The sequence below is a fragment of the Gorilla gorilla genome, chromosome 5 (assembly GCF_029281585.2).
Source record: "Gorilla gorilla gorilla isolate KB3781 chromosome 5, NHGRI_mGorGor1-v2.1_pri, whole genome shotgun sequence".
Lineage (NCBI taxonomy): Eukaryota > Metazoa > Chordata > Mammalia > Primates > Hominidae > Gorilla > Gorilla gorilla.
The window spans coordinates 135,806,819-135,821,692 of NC_073229.2; the positions used below are offsets into that span (position 1 = coordinate 135,806,819).

Below are 14,874 nucleotides of genomic sequence, written 5' to 3' on the forward strand. Positions count from 1 at the left end.
GCCAGGCATGGTGGCTCACACCTGTAATCCCAGCACTTTGGGAGGCCGAGGTGGGTGGATCATCTGAGGTTAGGAGTTCAAGACCAGCCTGGCCAATATGGTGAAACCCCATCTCTACTAAAAATACAAAAAATTAGCCGGATGTGGTGGCACATACCTGTAATCCCGGCTACTCGGAAGGCTGAGGCAGAAGAATTGCTTGAACCTGGGAGACAGATGTTGCAGTGAGCCAAGATTGCTCCACTGCACTCTAGCCTGGGCAAAAAAGTGAGAATTCCGTCTCAAAAAAAAAAAAAAAAAAAGATAAAAACAACAAAAAATTCTGTTGTTTATAAGCCACCCAGTCTATGGTATTTTTGTTATAGCAGCTGAATGGACTAAGACATGTTCAATGACAAATTCATGACCTTCTGCCTGAGAAAGCCTTATTCAGTAAGTCTGGGAGGGACTGAGAAACCTGCATTTTTCTTTTTTTTTTCATGTCAGACAGGTAATGTGCAGACATGGTAACAAGGTTCAAGGGTGACACATCTCACACATATGCATAAACATCCAATTGTCATGTTTAAGAACTAAAGGATCAAAACCTGCATTTTAAAAGATTCTCTTAGGCCGGGTGTGGTGGCTCGTGCCTGTAATCCCAGCACTTTGGGAGGCCGAGATGGGCGGATCACCTGAGGTCAGAAGTTAGAGACCAGCCTGGCCAACATGGCGAAACCCCATCTCTACTAAAAATACAAAAATTAGCTGAGCATTGTGGCATTTGCCTATAATCCCAGCTACTCGGGAGGCTGAAGCAGGAGAATCGCTTGAACACGGGAGGCGGAGGTTGCAGTGAGCCCAGATTGCACCACTGCACTCCAGCCTGGGCGACAGAGCAAGACTACCTAAAAAAAAAAAAAAAAAAAAATTAATGAAAGATTCTCTTAGGTCATGCACAGGCAGATTTGAGAATGGTGATTTTAGGTTAACCTGGTTGAGGTTTGTTCAGAAAGCTTGAGAAGGGTCAGAGGTCAGTGTGATAAAGCAGACTTTGCTTCAGCTTTTAGGAGTTTCCCTCCCTGGGATAAGGGGCAAGGGCTTGATCTACTTTGTGACCCAGAACCTCAAAACCAGCCCCTTTGTACAGAGGGACAGTCAGATGTTGAGCCAGGCTGGAAGTGTAGCTTGAACAGCATCCCCAGGGTTAAGCCCCAGGCACAGGGCCCAGGAGGAGCTGCCAGGCCCACATCTGCAGTCAAGATTCTCACTGGGAAATTCTTACATGTTTGCAAAACGCAGCTAATGTTTCACACAACGTCTGCATGAGCAGCTGCTTTCTATTCTTGACGTGGGCCATAGGATCTCGAACCGGAGTGGACGTGTGTCCACAGGTAATATAGACACACCCTCTCCTGATAAGTCTGAAGCAGGGTATGTCTGTAACTTCAGCTAAGGTAGGGCTCTGATGGTTCCGTGATCAACCGTGGAAGTCTAAATCAGGCCTTCCGTGTGTACTAGCCAGTTTCAGCAATAGGCGTGGGTGCTTTAATTTTAGACAAGAGCAATCCTAACACTTACAGCAAAGAGCCTTCCCACCAGGCTAAAAGTTCCAGAAAGTTTTATATTACAGCACCAAATCCAGTGTTATGGTTCCAATCAATTCAGGAAATAAAAAGTCTACAATTTATTTGGGTCTCTAAGACTCAGAACTCCTGGCCAAAAATGTGCCCTTTGATCTTCATCCCTTTAATCTGAAGTATTCTCTAAATGCATTTCCATTTTAACGAACAATGCCTTCTACTGGCACAATTCTCTTTATTGAAGAAACTCAGCTTGTGTTTCAGGATTCCAATCCTTGGATTAAATTTATTGTCATATATCAGTCCTAATGTGTGCCAGGTTCCTACCCTCAGTGAGCTTAGTGGCAAGGAGCAAAACTCAAGGATGTATACTAACAACCGCAGCCAGCAGTGCTGTGCAGTGACTGCCTTCAAAAGACCAGAGCCAGGAGCAGGGCGTTCTCAGAGGGTGGCCATCACTAGACATTTGAGTTGAGTCTCAAAGAGTGGGTAAGCTTTTAAGAAGAGGAGGGAGGGAAAAAGAACAGTCCAGGCAGGAGGAAAGAAAGGAGCAGTGCAGAGCATGCTTGCAGAGCTGTGGGTAACTCAGTGTAGCCAGGAGATAAGGCAGGGGTGATGGTGGAGGTGATGGGACAGATGAGCCTGGCCAGACAGTGGAGCCAGACTGTAGTGGACCAAACTCCCTTGGATTTGCTCAAGTAAAGAGCTGATGTACACAATGCTTCAGAGGAATCTCACAGAAATGGTGTGGGGTAGCGCTATTGGACCTCCAGATGCTAGAGCGTGGACAGTAGCTATTCCCAGTCACTCTCTCTGGTGGCCCATGGTTTCTTGCCACTGCTTCTCTCTGCACGCTGTGTCATCTGATCACCCATAGGGCAACTCTGGCCCTGACTTAAGCCAACCTGCAGGCCAAGCATCTGTCACCACAGTCTCTTGATTCTTGGATCCAACTGGACAGAGACAATTTGATTAGCCAGTGGCCAATGGACTGTTTGTCCCTTGGTCAGGTGTCTACCCCTCGAATATCAGCTGTTCTGGTCGGGGGCAGGGTGGGGGTGTTATACAGTGAAAACATAACCTACTGTGCTCACCCTTCAATAGAGGGGATAGTGTGTGTGGAAGTTGAAAGAAAGAGGCGTGGCTGGGCAGGTCCTCCAAACAGGTCTCCTTCCATGACAGTGGGGGTCAGTGGGAACTACCACATTTTTTGAGGAGGAAAATAACATAATTAAAGCTGTAATTCTGGAAGATTACTTTCTACCATGTGAAGGATAAGACTGAAGGGGAAGGAGAAGTTGCCAACACGTATCAAACATATACCATGTACCATATACCTGGCACATGTATCTACTGTGTACCTAGCCCCTATGATGCTAGATACTGTTTGCATATTACTTTTTCTAGTTTTCACAACAGCCCATTTTATTTATGAGAAAACTGTAATCTCAGTACCTTGGGAGGTTCAGGTGGGAGGATTACTTGAGTCCAGAAGTTTGAGACCTGCCTGGACCAAAGGAAAAAAAAAAAAACCACACACACACACACATACACAAAATTAGCTGGGTGTGGTGGTGCATGCCTGTAGTCCTAGCCCCTAGAGAGGCTGAGGTGGAAGGATGGCTTGAGCCCAGGAGTTTGAGGTTACAGTGATGAGCTATGATTGTACCACTTTATTCCATCCTGGGTGACAGAGCAACCCTGTCTCTTTAAAAAATTAATAAATAGCCTTGGGCGTGGTGGCTCAAGCCTGTAATCCCAGCACTTTGGGAGGCCAAGGTGGGTGGATCGCCTGAGGTCAGGAGTTCGAGACCAGCCTGGCCAACATAGTGAAACCCCGTCTTTACTAAAAATACAAAAAGTTAGCCAGGCGTGGTGGCTGGCACCTGTAATCCCAGCTACTCGGGAGGCTGAGGCAGGGGAATCACTTGAACCAGGCAGGCAGAGGTTGCAGTGAGCCGAGATCACACGCCATTGCACTCCAGCCTGGGCAGCAAGAGTGAAACTCCATCTCAAAAAAAAAAAAATTAATAAATAAAAAATAAAAGAAGCCAGAAGAGAAAGTGAAGTAACTTGCCCAAAGTCACACAGCTAGTTAGTCAATGGTAGAATTGTGATTTGAACTTAAAAGCTGTCCAGACTTGAAATCCACACCAAGCCCGAAATCTACCGGGATAGCCCCGTGTGCCTCTCTGCAGGTGCCTCATGTGCTGTGAGTTTGGACTGAGCTTGTCATCTTCTGCCTGTTTTCTATTCCTTTTCCATATCACCATCCTCCCAGTCACCTAAGCCCAAATCTCTCTAAATCTCAGTCTCCTTGTCTGTAGAACAGAGATAATAATAATGTATCCCAAAGGTTGTTCTGAGAATTAACTTAGAGGATTCTCATGAAGTGCTTAGCACCATGCATGGTGCTGTGGTGTTGCCAGCCGTCCCCAACCTTTTTGGCACCAGCACCAGTTTCGTGGAAGACAATTTTTCCATAGCCTGGTGGTGGGCATGGGGGTGGGGGGAAGGTTTCAGGATGAAACCATTCCACCTCAGATCATCAGGCATTAGCTTCTCATAAGGAGCCTGCAACCTAGATCCCTTTCATGCAGTTCACGATAGGATTCGGATTCCTATGAGAATCTAAATGCCACTGCTGATCTGACAGGAGGTGGAGCTCAGGCAGTAATGCTTACCCACCCGCCGCTCACCTCCTGCTGGGCAGTCCGGTTCCTAACAGGACACGGATTGGTACCACTCCACGACCCAAGGGTTGGGGACCCCTGGTGTCTGCAGAATTGACAGAAAGAGCAACTTATTGGCTGTGGGGAACCAAAGGAGTATGACTTGGCGTTTTATTTATCTAATACAGGAGCTGGCAAACTTTTCCTAAAAAAGGCCAGATAGTAAGTATTTTCGGCATTGTAGGTCATATAGTCTCTGTTGCAACTACTCAACTTTACCATTGTTGGGCAAAACCAGCCATGGACAAGACATAAATGAATGAGTGTGCTGTGTTTCAAGAAAACATTATATACAAAAACAAGCAGGGGCTGACTGGACCCAAGGGTTGTCTTTTGCTGCCTCATGGTCTTTGCCCTGCCTAATCTCATGAGGGCGAGGCCATGTCTGCTTAGTTCATCGATTTTTCTCCAGGGTCTAGTGCAGTGCCTGGCCCATAGTAGACATTCCATAAATATTTATTAAAGGAATGATTAAATGAGAGAAAGCAAACAAGCAAGAACAAAAGAAAGACTGAGAAGAGACAAAACTTTGGGATCACCTGGATATCTGTTACAGGGTTCTGTGTAGGAAATAGAAACCATGCTAGAGTTTTTAAGCAAAAAAGAATGTAACATGAAGAATTGCAAACTTGTTGGAAAGGCTGGAAGAGAGGGCTCTAGGCTCGGCCTCCGAGGATGGCTCCCAGAATGTGGTAAAATCAATCTGTCAGGGGTGCTATCACCTCTGCCACAATCAGGAAGGAGGACTCAGGAAGCTGCCACTGGGACTGTTGCCTGCAAGAACATCATGGCTGCAAGACAAGGCCAGAAAGTGGTCAGCAAGCCAGGAACAGCGTGAATTACTGCCACCACCACATTTGCTAGGTAGAGGAACCTAGCCACTGCCACGTCCACAAGATTCTTGATGCCCATGAAGCTGGAGAGTGGCTATCAGTAGCTCCATGATCTTGCTTTGCAGCAGAAAGTAGCCAAAAGCTGCAAGACATTGGCCTCTGCCTTCCAAGCTTTGTGCAAATAAGTCTAATTGGTGTAGCTTAACTCACAATCATGATCCTAATGAAAAGAGACTCTGGGCAGTGTAGTTTTTAGCTTCCTAGACTCTGCAGCACCAGGAGGCACCCTAGAAAGATGTGGGAATGGATTCATGCAACATTTAGCATAGAGTATACATTCTACTGATTGATTGCTACAAAGTAAACTATCCCAAGGCTTAATGGCTTAAGGCCACAGTCATTTGTTTTGTTCAGAAATTTGAAATTTGGGCAGAGCTGGGTGGGTCCAGCTTGTCTCTACTTAATGATGAGTCAGCTGGGGTAGTTCAACATGGGTACCACCGTGTAAGCAAGTCCACACACACATGGGAGCCCAAGTGGAGAGGAACCAAAGCCCCTATCAGTAGCCCCAGCTGAGCTCCTGAGGTCAACAGCTGGCAACAGCGTAGCAGTGTGTTGATGCAGAGCCATTGTGAAATGCGAGAGCCCTTGTGATAGCAGCTCCTCCGGCCACACCCGAGCTGCCCTAGCTGATGCTGTGTGGAAAAGGGGTGAGCTGGCCTCGATGAGTCCTGCTCAGATTGCAGACTCGTGATCAAAATAAATGACTGTTTCTATTTCTGCCACTAAGTTTTGGAGTGGTTTGTTATGTAGTGAGAGATCACCAGTACGTGCAGGTTGTGCTGAATGGGAAGGAGGGAGGAGAACAGATGGGGCAATCAACAAGAAATGAAGCCGCCAAAGCCAGAGACGGGTAATGGCTGACCTGAATGTAAGCTAGGTCTACCTCCCCCTGCACCCCAACATTCAGCCTTACCAGGTTTCTAACTTGGATGCTTCCCGAAAATCAACCAAGTATGGTTTGGGTTGTATCTGCCCAGGTAGCAGGTCAAAGCTTGGGCTGAATGCTGGAAGAGCCCTATAATCTTATAGGTACTGCTGCGTGGGGACTCTGTCTCTCCTAGAAACTGCCCCTCAGCAATTTCTGATCATGGTGGAAGATTTAGATTTTGAAATGGCAAACTGTCATGAAAAGGCAAAACTGACCTATGGTGGTTGTGATTTTTACACAGGGTTCTAGGAGAGTTCAGGTGATTTCAAACAACAGGGTTGTCACATATAGTTGTGCCGGTTGCGTACTGCACAATTCTAGGGGGCACCATTCACATTCTAGTCATTATCCTTTTGCATATTTATTACAACAATTTCTTGGCAGATGGCAGCGAAGTGTCTTGAGGCAGGGTAGCTTTTTCGATTTGCATAAAGGCGATTTATAGCAAGTGGCAGGAGGCATAGGTACAAAACTAGTATCTAATAAATCTTCAGCCAGTAGCAGCGGTTGGGGATAGAGATGGAAAGAGTGGGGATGAGTATTAGGATTAGGGAAGGTCCTTTTGCTTATCCAGAATGGGCACCCAACAGATAAGAAGTATTGAGATTTGTGGGGTTCAAAGTTCAGCGTTTTGGGACCAGCGAGTTTGTAGAAGAGACAGGAATTAGTCCAACAAAGGAAACAGGTTTGCCCTGAAAGGTAGAACTCTAAGGGCTGAATTTATTAAAAAAAAATTTTTTTTTTTTCAGAGACAGGGTCTTGCTTTATTGTCCAGGCTGGAGTGCAGTGGCACAATCACAGCTCACTGCAGCTTGATCTCCAGGGCTCAAGTGATCCCCTCTCACCTCAGCCTCCTGAGTAGCTGGAACTATAGGTGTGTGCCACCGTGCCCTATTAAATTTTTAATTTTAATTTTTTTAGAGACGACATCTGGCTATGTTGCCCAGGCTGTTCTCGAACTCCTGACCTCAAGCAATCCTCCCGCCTCATCCTTCCAAATAGCTGAGATTACAGGCATGAGACACTGTGTAAGGGCTGAATTTAATAAGTAGATAATGATCTTTTGTGGAGAGATGGGGATGAAGAGAATTAATGAATATATAAGTAAAAATTTCATGATTCTAATGAGATTGGGGAGCAAGGGGTGAGGAGGAGGGAAAAGGAGGAGAGGAAGAGATATAAACATCAGCTGACATGGGTGTGCCCTGTTGAAGTGAAGGGTATCTGGTATACTTACAAATTCCTGCCCACCTTCAACCATTCTGGGTCTGAAAATCTACATTAGTCATGAACAAATATCATAATTCACAGCAATAGTGCAGCTTCTGACTGTTAAGGTGGATTACATGATATCTTTTCATTCTGGCTGATTGTAGATTGCAAAACCTTTACAGTTGGAACAATATTCTCCATTTTGCATTTGATTCTGAAACAGAATCCCAGCCAAGCACAGCTTTTTGTTTTATCTGTGTATCTTCCAAGGTCTCCTTTGCCTGCATGCGTGTTGCTTTTGTTCTCGGCTTGTTGTTTTAACTATAGCTTTGCTACATTTCCATTTTTCCCCCCACTATTCAAAACAAGTACTTATTTGAATTAGAGCAGAAAAATACTGAATAGAATGAAACATGGCTTTCCCCCCTCTCATGGTGAGGTCATGGTTTAGTGGTAGCAATGACAATGATTAATGCTTTGCACTTCCATTTAGAGAACTTCAGGAAAGGGTAAACAAATATTTTCCAAAATTTGCAGGTGAGAGGAGGAAGGTGAAGTGACTTACGAAAGATTGTGCTGATTACAGTCTGATTTCTCTTCCCCTTCCCAATTATCTTACAAATTATGCTTTGGTGAATAGTCCTAGAGCTGCTCATCTTTTAAATCAAACTAAAGTCCACTGAAGTAGGAAAATTATGCATTTTGCATAAATGATGTGGGCAAATTATTATTCAATTTTTAACAGGGTTTTCCTATCGCTTTCCCCTGCACAATGTAACATGGTTAATTTACCAGAAAGCATTGTTATTCATTCCCTAATTTTCTAAGCAACTGCTGCCATTTGCTTACCATTTCCTCCCTCTCTGGGAATTGACAGACCTTCCGGCTCCATTTGGGGTGGTTTGGGTTCCTGAGCAATCTCTAGAGGCTTGGCTTCCCTCCTGGTGTCTTCCAATGTTTACCCATTGGGAGGAGTCTAAAAAAAATGAAAAGATTCACATACCTGGATTTAGTTTATGAGTGGCTTAAATGAATCCTTTTGTAAACACACACACACACACACACACACACACACACACACACACACACACACACAATGAAATCTCTTGCTCTTTAGTGATATTTCCCCACAGTACTATGTCTATGCTTTTCATTAAAAACACTATCTGAATAATACCCATTTTATTCTCTCTTGCTTCCAATTAGCTACTCATTGATTATTACATAGTAAGCACTTGATAATTAACTAAAGGAAAACTACCCAGAACAAAACAACCAGAACACCATGCAACTGCTAGTATATACCTTCCATGATGAATGTACGTATTGCACGATGATTCAAGCGAAACAGCCTGGCTAGTAAGTGGAAGAATGACAATGGATTTGTAAATAGGAGAAAGCCTCCCACTAGCTGTTATTAAGAGAGGTAGTGAAGAGTTATTATTATTCCAAGCTTCTTTCTAGCAATTCTTTTATTCTCATACTTTATGAGATATGAATATGAATATATTTCAGACCATATCCTAATTGAGACACTGGAGCCAACAACCTGCTAAAACCTTCCTCTGTCCTTGAATGCTATTATCTACCACCCCCTCTATTTAGTGGCCACTAATCAGAATAAATGGTGTACCTATATACTGTTAATGGGGTGGCGGGAGAGGAGAGAGAGAGACAGAGAGAGAGAGAGAGAGAGAAACAGAGAGACAGTGATTGAGATGCTTGTGTATGTGTACTTTTGGTTTTTCTTCATTGAGACCCATTTGTTGATGTCTTCCGTATTGAAAGCATGAGGTAACCCCTAATGGGGGCTAGAAATCAGAAGGAAACAAATCCAAAGGCAAGGAGCACCAGGCCCCGCCAAACACTATGTAACCTACTTCCATTTGTCTTTAAGAGAGTTCAGGCAGCACCTCTTCCAGGAAGCCTCCACTGTACCCCCCATTCTGAGCTAGATGTCACTACTTTGCTAACAACTGTGCTTCCATCTAAGAGAGCTTATTGCAACTATTTTTATGGGTCTTTATCCTTACTAGACTGTAGATATTAATTGTCTGTCTTTGAATTTCTGGGGCTAGGCCCAGGGCCTAGCCCATAATAAGTATACAACGAAAGTTTGGAGGAGTGAATGGTAAGTCTTTACACCCATCTACAGTCATATCCACCTGCATCCCGTTGCCTTGAACAGCCCTGGAAAGGACTCCTCTCATGCCAGCTTTGGTTTCTTCCTCCAAATGTGTGCAATGTCTTCATCCTTCCTACTCCCCTGGCTGCCATCTTTGTTAAGCAGGCCAACCTGACCAGACCTCTACTTCCAGGTGGCTCTGATGACTTTCCTCTTCCTTCTCATCCTCAAACACCCTCATCTTCTGTCTCATTCTCAGTCATTGGGCACTTTGCTGGGTGAAAAGAGGAAATTAGATGAGAGAATCCACATTAATGGGGGCTAACGTTACCTTTTCCATGTACAATATTATGGACAACATCTGCACGCTGTGCTTCTCACACAGGGCACAGGGGCTCCCTGCGTTATGCAAGGGTGTGTCAGGGACACTACAAGCCACAGGCTGGGTAACATGGCACAACTTGATGACCTGGGAAAATAATTTTTATCTGAAGACAAAGATGGATATCTTAGGGAGTAGAATATCAACTTTTCATAAAATGACAAAGCTAAAACGAGCCTTTGAAGGCACTTTACCTAAGGCTACAGCCTGGGCAACATAGTAAAACCTTGTCTCTACAAAAAAAAAAAAAAAAAAAAAAAATGTAGCCAAATGTGGTAGCATGCACCTGTAGTCCCAGCTACTTGGGAGCCTGGGGTGGGAGGATGCCTTGAGCCCAAAATGTCGACGCTGCAGTAAGCCATGATCACACCATCGCACTTTAGCCTGGATAATGGAGTGAGACCCTGTTGCCTCCCCGCACCCCCAAAAAACAAAGACTGTGGCCAGGGGTGGTGGCACATGTCTATAGTCCCAGCTACTTGGGAGACTGAAGTGGGAGGATTGCTTGAGCCCAGGAATTTGAATCCAGCCTGGGCAACATAGTGAGACCCCATCTCAAAACCAAACGGAATCAAAATAAGAGTATGTATCACTTGGTGCCATTTACTTCATGCTGTCTCTCAGGTTCCAAGAGGTACAAGTTTATCCTCACTGGCATTGTGACAGTTCTGGGGAAAGAGTTGGGAAGTATCAAGGGTGTTCACTTCAGGCTATAGATTGGGACTTCAATCATATCTGGAACACTGGTGGCCACACATTCATAATGCTCAGGGCTAGCACTGTGGGCAGCATGCAGTCAGTCCCATGTGCTTAGCAGGTTCTTAGGTAAATGTGTCATTCGAAGGTAAACCACTGGCCCCACTGGACAGTGGGCCTCATCCACCTAACAGTCCATCCATCAGTCCAGCCAGCATCTGCCAGAAGCTCATCACTGTTCTAGGTGCAGGGAGAATAATGGTAAACCAATCAGGAAGTTTCTGTTCTCGGGCTCACAATCTGGCAGGGCAAACACATTAGAGGAGAGCAGTATTAAACACATTGGTGGCATTAAACAGGTTATTAGAGAGTAGTAAGCCGTATGGAGAGGAGCACAGTGTTCTGGCTGTTGAGGAAGCCGTCGTTTGTCACTGGTTACGTTTTGTTAGAACGGTCCCTGCAACACTGGAAAACCATTTATTTTTATTTTCAGTGCTCAGAATTAACTTTTAAAATAAAGGTATATTTGTCCCTCCATAGGATTCTGAATAGTTTGCATGTTGGGAAAGAATGAGGTATGATTTAGGAGTTTATTATGTATGAGAATTTTCTGGGAACATAGGTGTACATAAATTATGAATGTCTATTTGATACTTCAAATACAGTAAAGGTACTATTTTTCATTATTTTCTTCTCTGTAGTTATAAACTATTTTTGAGGTAAAAAATATATAAAATTTGGCAATTGCTTTAGTAATCTATACCCCCCATATCATTTTTAGAATAAAAATGTGTTTAAGCTTCCTTCCCCTGCCCCCAAACCAAAACCAGTCTCCTCCCTCCCTTCTAACAAATATTTTTGACAGCATAATTGAATTCCAACAGTATTGTATGATATATAGTGGTAAGAAGATCAACAAAAGTCATTTAAACCTATTAAAATACCTTTCAGGAACAAACTGACCAAAGATCATTTTATTCCAATGCAACTTATTAGGAAATGCCTATCATGTGACGTTCTTTGTCCTGAGTCATGACTAATGAACAGATGACATCCCTTTTGCTGTGGGCTTTAGTACAATTCTCTTCTGCCTGTTGTTGAAAACCATACTCTTTCAAGATTCATGAAAGAACCATTCCAATTAATATAGTATACATTCTTAAGACTCCCGGGGAAATTGCAGATAACATTTTGCCACACTAATGCTACTATAAAATCCTCTGGTGCCAACACTTAGCCACAGGAGGATTCCTATCTTTCTCAAAGCAGGTAAACACCTTCTGGTGCTTGTAAGAAAATCTTCAACAGTGTGGCTGTGTTTAAGGGATTATATACACTCTTTTCTCACGGAAATGCCTGGTTCCCCATACATCTTTCTGTGTCACGACTACGGCAGAGCCAAATGCATCATTTGTCTTTATCTACCCTGATGTTCTAAAGCATGGGACCCTCTGTCTCCTAGGCTTTCTAATCCTCCCAGCCCGTGAACTGATCATCAGAGGAGATCAGGAGCTACAGAGAATGGAGTGAACAGAAATCCTTTAGTCGCAGTTTACAATGTCTGAACTTTGCAAATGGTCTTCTCCGATAGGTTTATTTGATTTTTTTTTTTTTTTTTTTTTTGAGAGAGAGTCTCGCTCTGTCGCCAGACTGGAGTGCAGTGGCGCGATCTTGGCTCATTGCAACTTCTGCCTCCCGGATTCAAGTGATTCTCCTGCCTCAGCCTCCCGAGTAGCTGGGATTACAGGCGCATGCCATTACGCCCGGATAATTTTTTTATTTTCAGTAGAGGCAGGGTTTCACTATGTTGGCCGGGATGGTCTTGATCTCTTGACCTCGTGATCCACCTGCCTTGGCCTCCCAAAGTCCTGGGATTATAGGCGTGAGCCACCGCATCTGGCCCGTTGTTTGATTTTTAAAAAATAAAAAGAGGTTGGCGCAGTGGCTCACGTCTGTAATCCCAACACTTTGGGAGGCCAAGGCAGGAGGATTGCTTGAACTCAGGAGTTCAAGACCAGCTTGCGGCAACATGGCAAGGCCCTATCTCTACAAAATAATCATGATAAAAATTAGCTAGTGTGGTTGGGAGGATCGCTTGAGGCCGGGAGGTTGAGGCTGCAGTGAACCGTGTTTGCACTACTACACTCCAGCCTGGGTGACAGAGCAAGACCCTGTCTTAAAAAAAAAGTAAAAAGTAATAGTTTATTAGGAAGGCTCCCTTTCCAGCAGAGGAGGGCTAGATGCCAGCTTTCCTAAGGCGACAAAGCAAATACTTATTCACTGCCAGGTTACTGAAGACAAAAAATTACTCACCATCACCCTGACATTAAGGCGATACTTTTCTTTCTTAACAGGAGAAGTTTCTGGTCAGCAAATTCCGTTTCCTCACCCTAAGCTTGTACAACTTATGAGGAAGAGAGGCTTCTTGGGAGGTGTGGGGACTCTCTGGAATGGTCTACCTCAGGAATATCTCTTGAAAGCACATTTGCCTCTTGGCAGAAAAAACCTGGAAGTCTCTGACTTCTTTGTATTTACAGATGTTCTCTTACTTTCACTCTGCAACCTCACTCTACAGCACGCTGTTTCCTAAGAGTGCCCTTGAGGTGACCCAAGTCCTTAGCTTTCTTTCATATAAGACAATCCACCATGAACTCAACTGATAAATTAAAGGCTATACTTTGGTTTGAAGAGACTTTTTTTTTTTTTTTTAAATAATTTCTATTTAAAACAGGTTCTTTTTTTTCCAGATCGTCTTGAATGAATCAGAACATAAAAATCCTCCAGAAATATTTGCAAATTATCCAACTTAGTGGGGTGTGAGGATTAAAAGCAAAGTTATCTTGAAAAAGATATAGAATATGTTAATCAACTACCTAATAATGTGATAATAATATATGTATAAGATCTTTAAAATTTTATCAGCTAGGCGCTGTGGCTTATGCCTGTAATCCTAGCACTTTGGGAGGCCAAGCCGGGCAGATCATGAGGTCAGGAGTTCGAGACCAGCCTGATCAACATGGTGAAACCCTCCCTCTACTAAAAATACAAATATTAGCCGGGCATGATGGCGCACACCTGTAATCCCAGCTACTCAGGAGGCCGAGGCAGGAGAATCCCTTGAACCCGGGAGGCAGAGGTTGCAGTGAGCCGAGATGGCACCACTGCACTCCAGCCTCGGTGACAGAGACTCCGTCTCAAAAATAAATAAATAAATAAATAAATAAATTTTATCAGTTTAGCAAGTCTATTAATGCTAAAAACAATACCATAAAGTTTTGATTAATCAGAAAACCTGTTTCATCTTTTTTTTTTTTAATGTTGGAAGCCCTCCCTAAATGTAAAGGTTATTTCAACAAAGAAAACCATCTTCTTTGTATGACCCCGCATGGCATCAGTGATCTTAGAATCACAGGATCTTAGAGCTGTAGAGATCTAAGGAGTGAATCTCATGTAACCCCTTCAGTTCTACAGACAGGCCCTGAAAATGACAGATGCCAGGAGGTGGCTCAGGGTCCTGAAGCTGAATGATCACAGAGCCAGGCATGGACAGGTAGCCTGCGTCCACCCACTGCCCTTCCTACCACACCAGGTTGTCGCTCCGTTAGCTCCTTCATTACAGAAGTAGGGGGGGACATTTGGAAATAAATATACTGACTCCAGGACAAGAAAGATTCTTCTTGTGATTGTCTATTTCTCCTACAAGCAGGACACAGTAAATTCCAGTTAGAAAAAATGTCTGATAAATTCAGATGGTAAGGTATGCCTACTTTTGCTTTAATGATCCTCTGAAATAGCTGGTCAAGAGCCTACCCTTTCTAGAGGGAAAAGAACTCTCCAGATGTTCTGAATGTTTCTGTCATTTGCAAGTCATCGCACAAAGGCTAAATTCACCAGGTGATTCCATACCATCTGGTGTGGGACAGATGTGCCACAGAACTACGAGTACCTTCCATGATTTAAACAAATAAACAAAAAAAAATTCAAATGTAAAATGCTCTCTTTTTAATTACTAAATTAAGAAAGTTAAACAATTTAAAAATGTAAACTCACAAATAAATCATAACAAAAAAGGAATTAAGACTTCAGAGTTGCTAGTCAGTATTAAAAACTCAATAGAAATAGGATTTTTGATTTGTTGTTGTTAAACATATGTAATTTAAGGTTGGTACAAACAGCAACTAAAAATGTAATACTTTTTTGTTTTTTGTGCATCCCCATGAAATGTAAAGTAGTGCATAGTTATTCCACTGGAGAACTCCTGGACATATAGAAAGTCATTCATTAGCAGTACAGGACATTTAAAACACTTATTTTACAATGGGAAATGTACAACCCCCACCC

General features: G+C 43.6%; 1 non-coding gene across 1 annotated transcript; it reads right to left on the minus strand.

Annotated features, from left to right (window-relative positions):
* Positions 1-480: 480 nt before the first annotated feature.
* LOC115935187 (small nucleolar RNA U13) lies at positions 481-581 on the minus strand. Its single transcript, XR_004070887.1, has one exon. It is a non-coding gene; the product is annotated as a small nucleolar RNA U13 (small nucleolar RNA).
* Positions 582-14,874: the final 14,293 nt, after the last annotated feature.